Here is a 10760-nt window from a genome sequence, read left to right as displayed (position 1 = left end):
TTTTTTTCTAAAATCCCCCATGAGGCTCTACAGTATGTTTCTGAATTCTTTTTAACCTCTCAACTTGTCAAAAGAGCATTTCAAACCCTAGATCTCAGGGGGCCCTGCCAGGCATTTTCAAGTATGATTTTTTTGGGGGGGAGGGACATCAACAAGTTAAAACCGAATTGAGCAACAAAGTAAGTGTCATTTTGTGTTTTCTTTGGTTAAGACAAACAATAAAAGCTGGCTTGATATGTTAACAACATTCCCAGTTTACTTGGTCAAAACCCAAACCCCAAAGAGGCTGAACTGAAGTTACATCCCATCTCCTGCTGCAGCGAGGTGACGTGCGTTATCAGTTTTGTCTTCCATGTCTTCCTCATCCTGCTGTTTGCTCCAGGGCTCTTGACAGGATGGAGACAGGGAAGAACTTCCACATCCACATTCAAAACGTCTGCCAGAACTCCCTCAGGCAAGTAAGAGATGGTTTCTCTTCAAGAGCTTTGCATGTTGATGAGACAATGAGTCAGGAAGAGATTGAACTGAACTTGCTTGAATGTAAAGCTGCTTGAGATTTTCACATTGGAGTCTGGTACCCTTTCTATAGAAAAAGTCACTGGCTTGTCACTACTCAGAGTATGAATTTCCACGTTACTAGAGTTTCTTTGATCTTTAGAGAGAAAGTGTGAAATAGTTAAAGGCTTAAAAGTGGCCAGAAAATTCATAAACATGCATTCAAAAATAATTTCATTCCATTCTAACATTAGAAATGGAAAAAGTCTAGGGAATCAAAACAAGTTGTTAAAATCAGTATTCATGTTGGATCAAATCTTTGTTTGTTTCAAATTCATTTTATTGATTCTTGAAAAGCCCTGGGAGGAGGTGACTCACACTGTTCCCCCTGAACATAGTGGCAAACCATGTACCTGAGAAAGGATGACTCTCCCAAAATATATGGCATGCAGCGGAGCAGGGGCCTGGGCCTCAGAGCTTTGCCCTTGTCGGAATGCAAACTTCCATTCTGGGAATGTAAATTGTGTGGATGATAATATCATGCTTTGGCTGTTGGAAGCAGCATTCAGGAAACGTGCCTTAGGCATATTCAGTTTGTTGAAAAACTAAGAATGTCACATATACAGTTTGGCCACCTACTTCACAGTGGTAACTTAATATAGCATTGTTATTTTTCTATACAGCCAGAATGCTAAATTTGATAGTTGAATAGTTATTGGATTTGTTTCAGAAGGAAACATCTAGATTCTATGCTGAACAGCTCTCTAAAGGAACAACAGAAGCAGAATATTTTTCTAGAAGGCATAGAATTTGGCTAGGGCACTTAAAAAAATCTATTAATAGATCCTCATGCCAGAGATTCAATAACATACTAGTGTCCTGAGCAAATTGTACAAGGCACTGTGCCTGGCCCACCCTTCTGCCCCACTGGGCCTGGGTAAACAGCCCAGCATGTCTAGGCTGGGCACTGGCATTCTAGATGCACTGACTTTTTTCTCATGTACACACACTTAGAGTTTACATGTACATGTTCTTCTTTGTGTGTTCGCTATATTTGATAGCAATCTATCTTTTTCCTTAAATTGATGAAATATAATTATTTAACGTATCTTTTTCCTTAAGTGGATGGAATATAATGTATTCAACAACTCTTCCTATTGTTTCTAATCCAATGGCCAAAAACCCAAACAAACGAGCCCTGATTTGAATTTGTCATTTCCTGAGACTGGACATTTTTATGTATGTTTATTAGCTACCTGTATTTCGTTTTCTGTAAATAGCCTATTTATTTTGTCAGTTTTTCTCTTTCATTGTTTGCATTGTTCTTACGGTTTTGTAGATGCTCATTATACATTCCCGATACTATTTATTTGTTTGCTAAAATCTCCCTATCTGTTACTTGTCTTCTCCAAATGTTTCAGAACAGCTATTCTTATGCATTTTCTTTTGCATATAAACTTGAGAATCAGTTTGACAATTCCAACTAAAAAGAGAAATCTTCTTTGGATTTTTATTGTGATTGAAATGAGTTTATATTATTTGGGAAAAATGCAATCTTTATAATATTAGGGCGTCCTTTCAGGAATATGATAGGTCTTTCTATTTATTCAAAATTATTTGTGTTCTTTAAGGTTCAACTGTAGATTTCCAATAGAGAGCCTCTATTAGGTTAAGGGAATATTTTCTACTAATAAGTGAACAAGGATTTTTTCCTTAATTAGGAAAAAATATTGGATATTTTAAAATACTTTTATATTCATTGAGAGGATACATAGTTTTTCTCCTTTGTCCCTGAAGGGGATAAACTATGTCAATAGATTTTCTGATCTTGAACCATTCTTACATTTGAAGTATTAGCCCTGATTCTTCATAATATTTTATTTCTTTAAAATATAAAATTAAAATCAGTGAGCTAAAATTTAATTGGGATTTTCATATTTATGTTCATAATTATATGAATGTGATTTTTTTTCTTGTACTCTTACCTAGTTTGGGATAAGGATTATATGAACTTTATGCAATGGGTTGGGACATGTTCATATGGTTTGGCTGTGTCCCCAGCCCAATCTCGTCTTGAACTGTAGCTCTCATCATTCCCAGGTGTCATGGAAGGGACATGGTAGGAGGTAATTGAATCATGGGAGTGGGTCTTTCCCATGCTGTTCTCGTGATAGTGAATAAGTCTCACAAGATCTGATAGTTTTATAAAGGGCAGTTCCCTGCACATATCCTCTTGCCTGCTGCCATGTAAGACGTTCCTTTGCTTTTCCTTTGCCTTCCCCCATGATTGTGAGGCCTCCCCAGCCAAGTGGAACTGTGAGCCAATTAAACCTCTTTCCTTTGTAAATTACCCAGTCTTGGGTATGTCTTTATTAGCAGCATGAAAGCAGATTAATACACATGTCTTAGTCCATTTCCTGTTGCTGTAACAGAATACCACAGACTGGGTAATTTATAAAGAAAATAAGTTTATTTGGCTCATGGTTCTGAAGGCTGGTAAGTCCAAGAGCATGATGCTGGCCTCTGGCAAGGGTCATCCACTCCCGAGATAACAGCATTGACCCACTCATGGAGCCCCCATGACATAATTAATTCTCAAAGGCCCCTCTTCTTAATACTGTTGCAATGGCAATGAAATGTCAACATGAGTTTCAAAGGGCTCAAACATTCAAATCAAAGCAGAACATATGTCTCATTTTTTGCTTACTGAAAAAATATACAATAAGATCGGGAATACTTATTCCTTGCAAATTTGGTAAAACCTACCTATAACCTCTGGGTCTGGGGCTTTTTCAGGGACAGGGTAAAGTGCTTTTGAAGGGAGGATTCTCACAACAAGCTGGATATTCTGGTAGGCCTATAGGTTACTTTCTGTTATAATTCTACCCTCTGCTTCCATGATTTAAGGTGAATGCTTACCAGCTTTCAGCTGTGTTTGCTCTCAAATTTATTTACAAGTGTACCTGTATAATTACTTTATTTAATTTAACATTATATAGACCAATGGCATAATTGCCAAAAACAAGTTTTCATTTTCATGAAGACTAAGTTGAATACTTTAGGAGGACTAGATAGAATTGAGTCACTTAGATAAATGATTTGTACTTAAATGTTCTAATACAACTGGAAACAATGGGTGAAGGCAGGAATTTATATCCTTATTACTCAGAGTGTGGCCCATGCACCAATATCAGCTGGAAGCCTATTAGAAATGCCAAATCTCAGAACCCCACCCACACCTACTGAGTCAGACTCTGCATTTTAACAAGATCCCCAAGACATTTGTGTGCACAGTAAAGTTTGAGAAGCTTTGATTTACAAGAATTCCACAATCAGATTACAATAGTTCCCCCGCACCCCTCCACTTATCTGACATTTCCCTTTCCTCAGTTTCTGTTACCCAAAGTCAACCATGGTCCAAGAATATTAAATGGTAAACTCCAGAAATAATAAACAATTTATAAATTTTAAATTGCAGACTGTTCTAAGTGGCATGATGAATTCTCTTGCTGGCCCATTCCATCCTGCCCAGGATTTAAATCATCTTTTATCCAGCTGTAGACACTCCCCACCTGTTGGTCACCAAGTAGCCATCTTGGTTAGCAGATGGGCTGTCATGGTATCAGTATCACAGTGCCCTGTGTTCAAGTCACTCTTATTTTGGTTAATAGTGACTCCAAAGGGCAAGAGTAGTGATGCTGACAGCTCAAATATGCCGAAGAGAAGCCATAAAGTGCTTCCTTTAAGTGAAAAGGTAAAAGTTCTCAACTTAATAAGGGGAACAAATACTATGCTTATGTTGCTAAGATCTATGATGAGAATGAACCTGCTAACTGTAAAACTGTAAAGAGGGAAAAAGAAATTTGTGCTAGTTTTGCTGTCATACTCCAGCTGCAAAAGTTATGGCCACAGTGTTGGTAAGTATTTAGTTAAGGTGGGAAAGGCATTGAATCTGTGGATGGAAGACTTCAATAAAAATGTGTTCCGACTGACAGCAATCATGTTTGGTATCTGTGGTTTCAGGCATCCCCTAGGGAACCTGGGACATATCCCGCATGGATTAGGGGGCATTACTGAACAGTATATGTCTTAATATTTTCCCTCTGTTTCAAAAATCAAAACCCATAAATTGTCAAAAGTGAACTACAAGTGTTTACATAAGAAAAATGAAGTAGAAATACAATCAGATGTCCAATTTTAAAGAGAAGGCATTAACCCTGCATAAAACATTGGTGAGTGAATACATGTTTCTATGGTTTCAATTAAAGTAAAAGTTTGAGATCCATAATGACTTTTTTTTTAATAATTATTCACTTTAAACACTTTTTTCACTTAACCGACTGACTATAGGCCTGGACTGTGTTGGATTAGAGGGATTCTGCTGTAATTTATATTTTCCTGGATTAGCATTACTTTTATCTAAAGTCCCAAAAATATTGACATAGAGTTATATTCAGTTCTAATCTTTTTATAACTTCAGTTTTGGGCACTTTTTCACTTCAAGTGCTTTCATTTATGCCTGGTTGCTGCTGACTGTTTTTGTTTCTTACTTGTTCAGAATGGCCAGAAATTTATTTAAATTAATTTTTATTTTCAAAGCACTACCATTCTGTTTGTTTATATTCTCTTTCACTGATGTTTACTTTTATTTTTACTATTTTCTTACTTTTGCTATCTTTGCTTTTATTTTATTATTTTTTTCTGCCTCCCTTGTTTTCTAGCACCAGGGTTGAGAGCTACAAATTTTCCTCTGACAACTGCTTTGTCCATGTCTTTCATGACGTGATACACTCATGGACATTCATTTCTGAATCCATAACTCATTCTAGTTATTTAGTTTTTCTTTTCTTTTTTTATCTTAAAGCGTGTTTTAAAATCTTGAAATAGAACCATTTTGCCAGGCTTTTGATATTAATGCTTACTTTTTCTGCTGTCTGTTCAGAAAATGTGGCTTATCTGATTTTTTCATTTTGGAATTTCTTAAGCTGTTCTCTGTGTTCTACCTTAGCAACAATTTTTGTGGATGTTCTGTTTGTGTTTGAAAAGAGGGTATGGTCTTTGTTGGCATAACAGAAATGTGTGTGTGTGTATAGATTTATACACATTTATAGTTAAGTTTGTTGATTATGCCATTGTTGGCATAACAGAAATGTGTGTGTGTGTATAGATTTATACACATTTATAGTTAAGTTTGTTGATTATGCCATTCCACTCTTCTACATCTTTGTTTGTTTGTTTGTTTGTTTGTTTTTGTCTCCCATGTCAAACTGCTCATCCAGCAGTTACTCCATTCCACTTCTATTTGCCCATACACCCTGAGTTTTTTTTCAGGGGTAGCAATATGCCCATGCTAGGAGACAAATGATGATTAAATCTAAGCCAGCATTTCTTAACAGAGGCCTTGCTGACATTTTGCTCCTGCATAGGATGCTGATGTAAGAGCATAAGATCTAGAGCTGTGGCAGCCATCTTGTGATCATTAGGCACGTTTACTCGTTTTCAAGTTTATTTGCTTACCACTTCTGGTGTAACCTTCATGTTTCCTTTGTATTTATTTTTGTTTTGCTCATGCACATTTCTTAAAAAAAAAAAAAATCTAACATAGACAGTCCAGCAGTGGTACATTTGCTGAGTCCTTGGTGCCTAATGATGTCTATTGTTTGTCCGCTATAGTTTTGCATTTCACTGACCTTCGGCCTGATCTCCCCAAACCCTCCTGCCTCACGTTGTCGTCTCCTGTATTCATTTTGCTCTGGCTTTATTTTTCATGGGAGCTGATCCTGTTTGTGCTCTGTCTTTCAGAAACTGTTCAAGATCTCTCTTACCCCATGGCACTCTTTTGTTTTCCTGCATCACTAAGGATTATATTCTTTTAAAATTTTCTTGTTATTTTTGTGGGAATTGCGGCTGAAATGATGGTAGATACATGAGTTCAGTCAGCCATCATGATTCCATATAAAACTTTTTTTTTAACAGAAAAACCAATAATTCACTCTTTAGAAATGTATAGAGCAGTAACAGTTTTCAAGTGATTCCATTTGGGCTTAGGAACAGGCTGATCCCTGTTCTGTGGGTTTTTTCCTCCCCTGGCCATGTTTTATGTTTTCTGTTGGACCCTTTTCTAGTACCATTTAAAATATGCACTTTCTTCTAAGCAGATCCCCAGCCTAAACAGAGAGCAAAGCCCAAATATACATCACACTGGAGACAGGCCAGGTTTGGCATCCAGTAGCTCTTCAATTTTGGTTTGCCCTGCCATCCAAAGAGGGCATCCTTAAGGCTGGGTGCGGTGGCTCATGCCTGTAATTCCAACACTTTGGGAGGCGAGGTGGGCAGATCACCTGAGGCCAGGAGTTTGAAACCAGACTCGCCAACATGATGAAACCCCGTCTCTACTAAAAATACAAAAAGAGGCAGGAGAATCACTCGAACTGGAAGGTGGAAGTTGCAATTAGCTGAGATAGCACCACTGCACTACAGCCTGGGCGACAGAGCGAGACTGTTTCAAAAACAAAGCAAAACACCACCACAAAACACACACAAAGTGGGCACCCTTTATTCCGTTGAGCAACCTTGCCCTAATTTCAGGTAATATTTTCCTCAAATGAAACTGTGGTCTCCCGGGTACAGACCAGGTAGCTCTTGTTTAAAGTGGAGAATTTACCAAGAGTAAGTGATAGAACCAGTGGCCCTTGTACCTGTGGCTCAGGCCCCATGGGAACTGAGATCTGTTTATGGGCTTTCAGCAGAAAGCCCCAGATTCTAAGGGGTCAGAGTGCTAAGGTGGCCTGGATAAGTGGATTAGGGGTTTGGAGCCAATGTCCACTCTCCATGTATGACACAGGGCAAGCTATTGAGACTCTGCAGACTGCACGTCCTTAACCATGAGATGGTGAAATAGCCACGTCTGCTTCATGGTTCCACTGTAATGAGTAAGTCACATGCATGGTGCTCAGGGCCAGGACTGGCACTCCGTCAGCACTCCGTAGGCTGCAACCACTGCTCTCACTGCAACCCCGGAGGTGCCCATCCTCACCACCAGCTGCACATTCCAGGGTGAAGTTTGGATGCTTGCGTCATCAGGAGTCACCAGGAACAGCCTGAGTACTGATGCAAACATAGATCTTAAAATGCTGCTGTCTACAGATACAAAAAAATACAGGCACCAGGTCAAACTAGGCAATGCGATGTGTGTGTTCATGCTTTACGTGTGTGCAGTCAAGTGCTGCATAGTGACGTCTGGGTCAACACTGGACCACATAGACACCAGTGGTCCCTTAGGTTACAGTGCAGCTGAAAAATTTCTATTGCCAAGTGACCAACCCGTTGCTGATGCAAATCTGTGATGAGTAGAAGAAACAAACCAAGCAAACCATCGTGATTGTGTTTCTGAAAAGAGTGACATCTCCTCAAGAAGAGCCTTAGATAGGTCCTGCAGGAGGGATTCCAGAAGAAGGCATTGTTATCACAGATGACAGTTCCATGCGTGTTCCTGTCCCTGAAGACCTTCCAGTGGGACAAGAAGTGGAGGTGGAAGACAGTGATACGGATGATCCTGACCCTGTGGAGGCCTCAGCTAATGTATGTGTTTGCATCTTGTTTTTTTTTTTTTTTTTTAACAAAACAATCCAAAAGTTAAAATTAAGCATTTTAAAAATAGAAAAAAGCTCATAGAATAGGGATAGAAAGAAAATATTTTTGTCCAGCTATACAATGTGTTTGTGTCTTATGCAAAGAATTATTACAAAAGAGTAAAAATATTTTTTAAAAAAATTTAAGCTTAGACAGTAAAAATGTTATAGTAGGCTGAGGATAATGATTAAAGAAAGAAAACTTTTAATAAACTTAGTGTAGTCTAAGTGTACAGTATTTATAACGTCTACTTGAGTATACAGTAATGTCCTAGGGCTTCACATTCCCTCCACACTCACTGACTCACCCAGGGCAACTTCCAGCCTTGCCAGCTCCATTCATGGTGAGTGTCCTATACAGGTGGACCATTTTTTATTTTTTAGACTATATTTTTACTGTACTCTTCTATGTTTATATTGCTTCGATATACAAATACTTGCCATTGTATTACAGTTGCCTACAATTTTCAACACAGTAACATGCTGAACAGGTTTACAGTTTAGGAGCAATAGGCGATATCAGACAGCCTAAGTGTGTAGGCAGCTAGGTTTGTGTGAGTACAGTATGACGTTCGCACAAGGACACAATCACCTAATGATGCATTTCTTAGGCAGACCCACTTCGTTAAGCAATGCATGACTATATATGCTTATATGAGTGTGTGCATGTGCATGTTTGTGGGTATGTATGTGGATGTATATAAATGTGGAGATATATACATGTGTATGTTCGTGTTTTACATGTATATGTGCTTGTGTGTGTGTATACATGAATGGCATGTATCTTTGTGGATGTAAGTGTGTAAGGCTGTATGCGAATGTGCATAAGTGTGTGTGTTTATATATGTTTTGGGGGATAACACATCATGTCAGAGTGTAAATCTATGCATCTCATTCCTTCAGCCCTACCTAGGTCTCACAAAGTTTCTCAGTTTACAAAAATCATTGTCAGATACAGCTATGCTGATACTCATTCATGCAGCGTCCAAAGGGATGTTCCAGCTGTCTTTCTAGCATTTGCATTAGCATAAATATTACATTAGTGGGACCGTTTAGAATGGGCTTCTCTCTCAAGAGACTCCGCAACACAATTCTTGAAACACTCAAGTCTGACAAATGTGGATCACATTTAAATAAAATATTGAGACAACTCAGTTAAGGGACTGACAGCCAGAGGGGGAGCGAGGCATAGTTAATCATTTCTTCTTAAAGAAAAACTGTATTTCTAAAATATTTGTGGATCTGTTTCCTAAATTGCTTTGTAATCTGTAGAGGCGATTGCCCTTTAAACATCTTCCATAATATTAGTGTCCTTTTAAAGTGATAATCAATTTTCTTTCCATCCATTTCATCCATTTTCCAAGTTGGCATGAGTTATAGACTCTTCGCTGAGCTCTTCTTTCCTCCAAAATTATTGTAAAATCCAATTATGGCCTAATATTCAGTACTCTCTGGAATTGGAGGAGCTGCCTCTAGAAAGTCAGTCAGAAATTTGAGTACTGCATTTATTATCTGTTTATCAGCAAAGGAGGCATATTTTCATTGTAAGTGGAACCAAGATCATCACATGAAAAAAGCAGGTCTACATGCAATGCCATCGTCTTGTCAGTATTTTACCGAAACTGTACACCTGGTATGCAGATATGTAGCTAATGCCAAGAGAAGGTTCCAAGTCTGTCATGACCTGTCTGTGCTCACTTGCAAAGAACAGAACTCACTCGAGCCACTTCAAGTGGTCAAGGATGTCTGGCAGGGTATTAAAAGGAGTTCAAGACCAGCCTGGCCAAATGGTGAAACCCTGTCTGTACTAAAAATACAAAAATGTTAGTGGGCGTGATGGTGCTCACCTGTAATCCCAGCTACTCAGGAGGCTGAGGCAGGAGAATCACTTGAACCCAGAGGGCGGAGGTTGAAGTGAGCCGAAATTGTGCCACTATACTCCAGCCTGGTGACAGAGTGAGACTCCATCTAAAAAAAAAAAAAGCAGCTACTGGCACTGGGCACCGGCCATGTGCCGGGAGATCCTGTAAGTACCTTGTAGGCAATGGTGCCCATCCAGTCTCACAACATCCCATGCAGTAGATCTTACTGTGCTTGCCATCTTACAGAGGAGGAGGTTAAGGCACCAGAGGAGAGGCAAACACCAGCCTGACCTCAGAACTCACCCTGTGAACTAAGAACCAGGACCACAGCACAGGGCTGTGAGTAGGACCAAGCTCGCTCTTCACTTTTTCTATGTTCCTGGTTCTTTCTGCTCAGGTAGTGCCTTCCAAACCTATTCGTTCCTTTCAGGGCTTTCCTAAGCCCTTTAGCATCGAGTCCAGTTACACATTTATTTTCCTGTGACCTCGGATCTCTTACGTTAATGGGATATAGTCATATATGTCAAAATATCCCCTATTATGATATGGAGTTTTTCACAATTTTGAAGCTCTTCTTTTGATTTTGAAAGCAAGTTCTGTATTTTCATCACAATAAGATGTGTCCCTATAAAACCTTGCATAAATGCCATTTACATATTCTCTCTCTTATACACACACCACACACACACACCACACACACACACACACACCACACACACACCACGCACACACACCACACACACACCACACACACCACACACACACCCACCAC

General features: G+C 39.1%; 1 long non-coding RNA gene across 1 annotated transcript in view; it reads right to left on the bottom strand.

Annotated features, from left to right (window-relative positions):
• Positions 1 to 230: 230 nt before the first annotated feature.
• The window catches only part of LOC105516004, a 68316-nt gene continuing 57786 nt past the window's right edge, over positions 231 to 10760 (bottom strand). The window contains exon 2 of the long non-coding RNA XR_001002422.1: positions 231 to 652. This is a non-coding gene — a long non-coding RNA (uncharacterized LOC105516004). The remainder of the gene's footprint in view (positions 653 to 10760) is intronic.

Source organism: Colobus angolensis, unplaced genomic scaffold (assembly GCF_000951035.1).
Source record: "Colobus angolensis palliatus isolate OR3802 unplaced genomic scaffold, Cang.pa_1.0 Scaffold272, whole genome shotgun sequence".
Classification (NCBI taxonomy): Eukaryota; Metazoa; Chordata; class Mammalia; order Primates; family Cercopithecidae; genus Colobus; species Colobus angolensis.
Note: the sequence above shows the minus strand (reverse complement) of the source record. Positions and strands in the feature narration are given on the sequence as shown.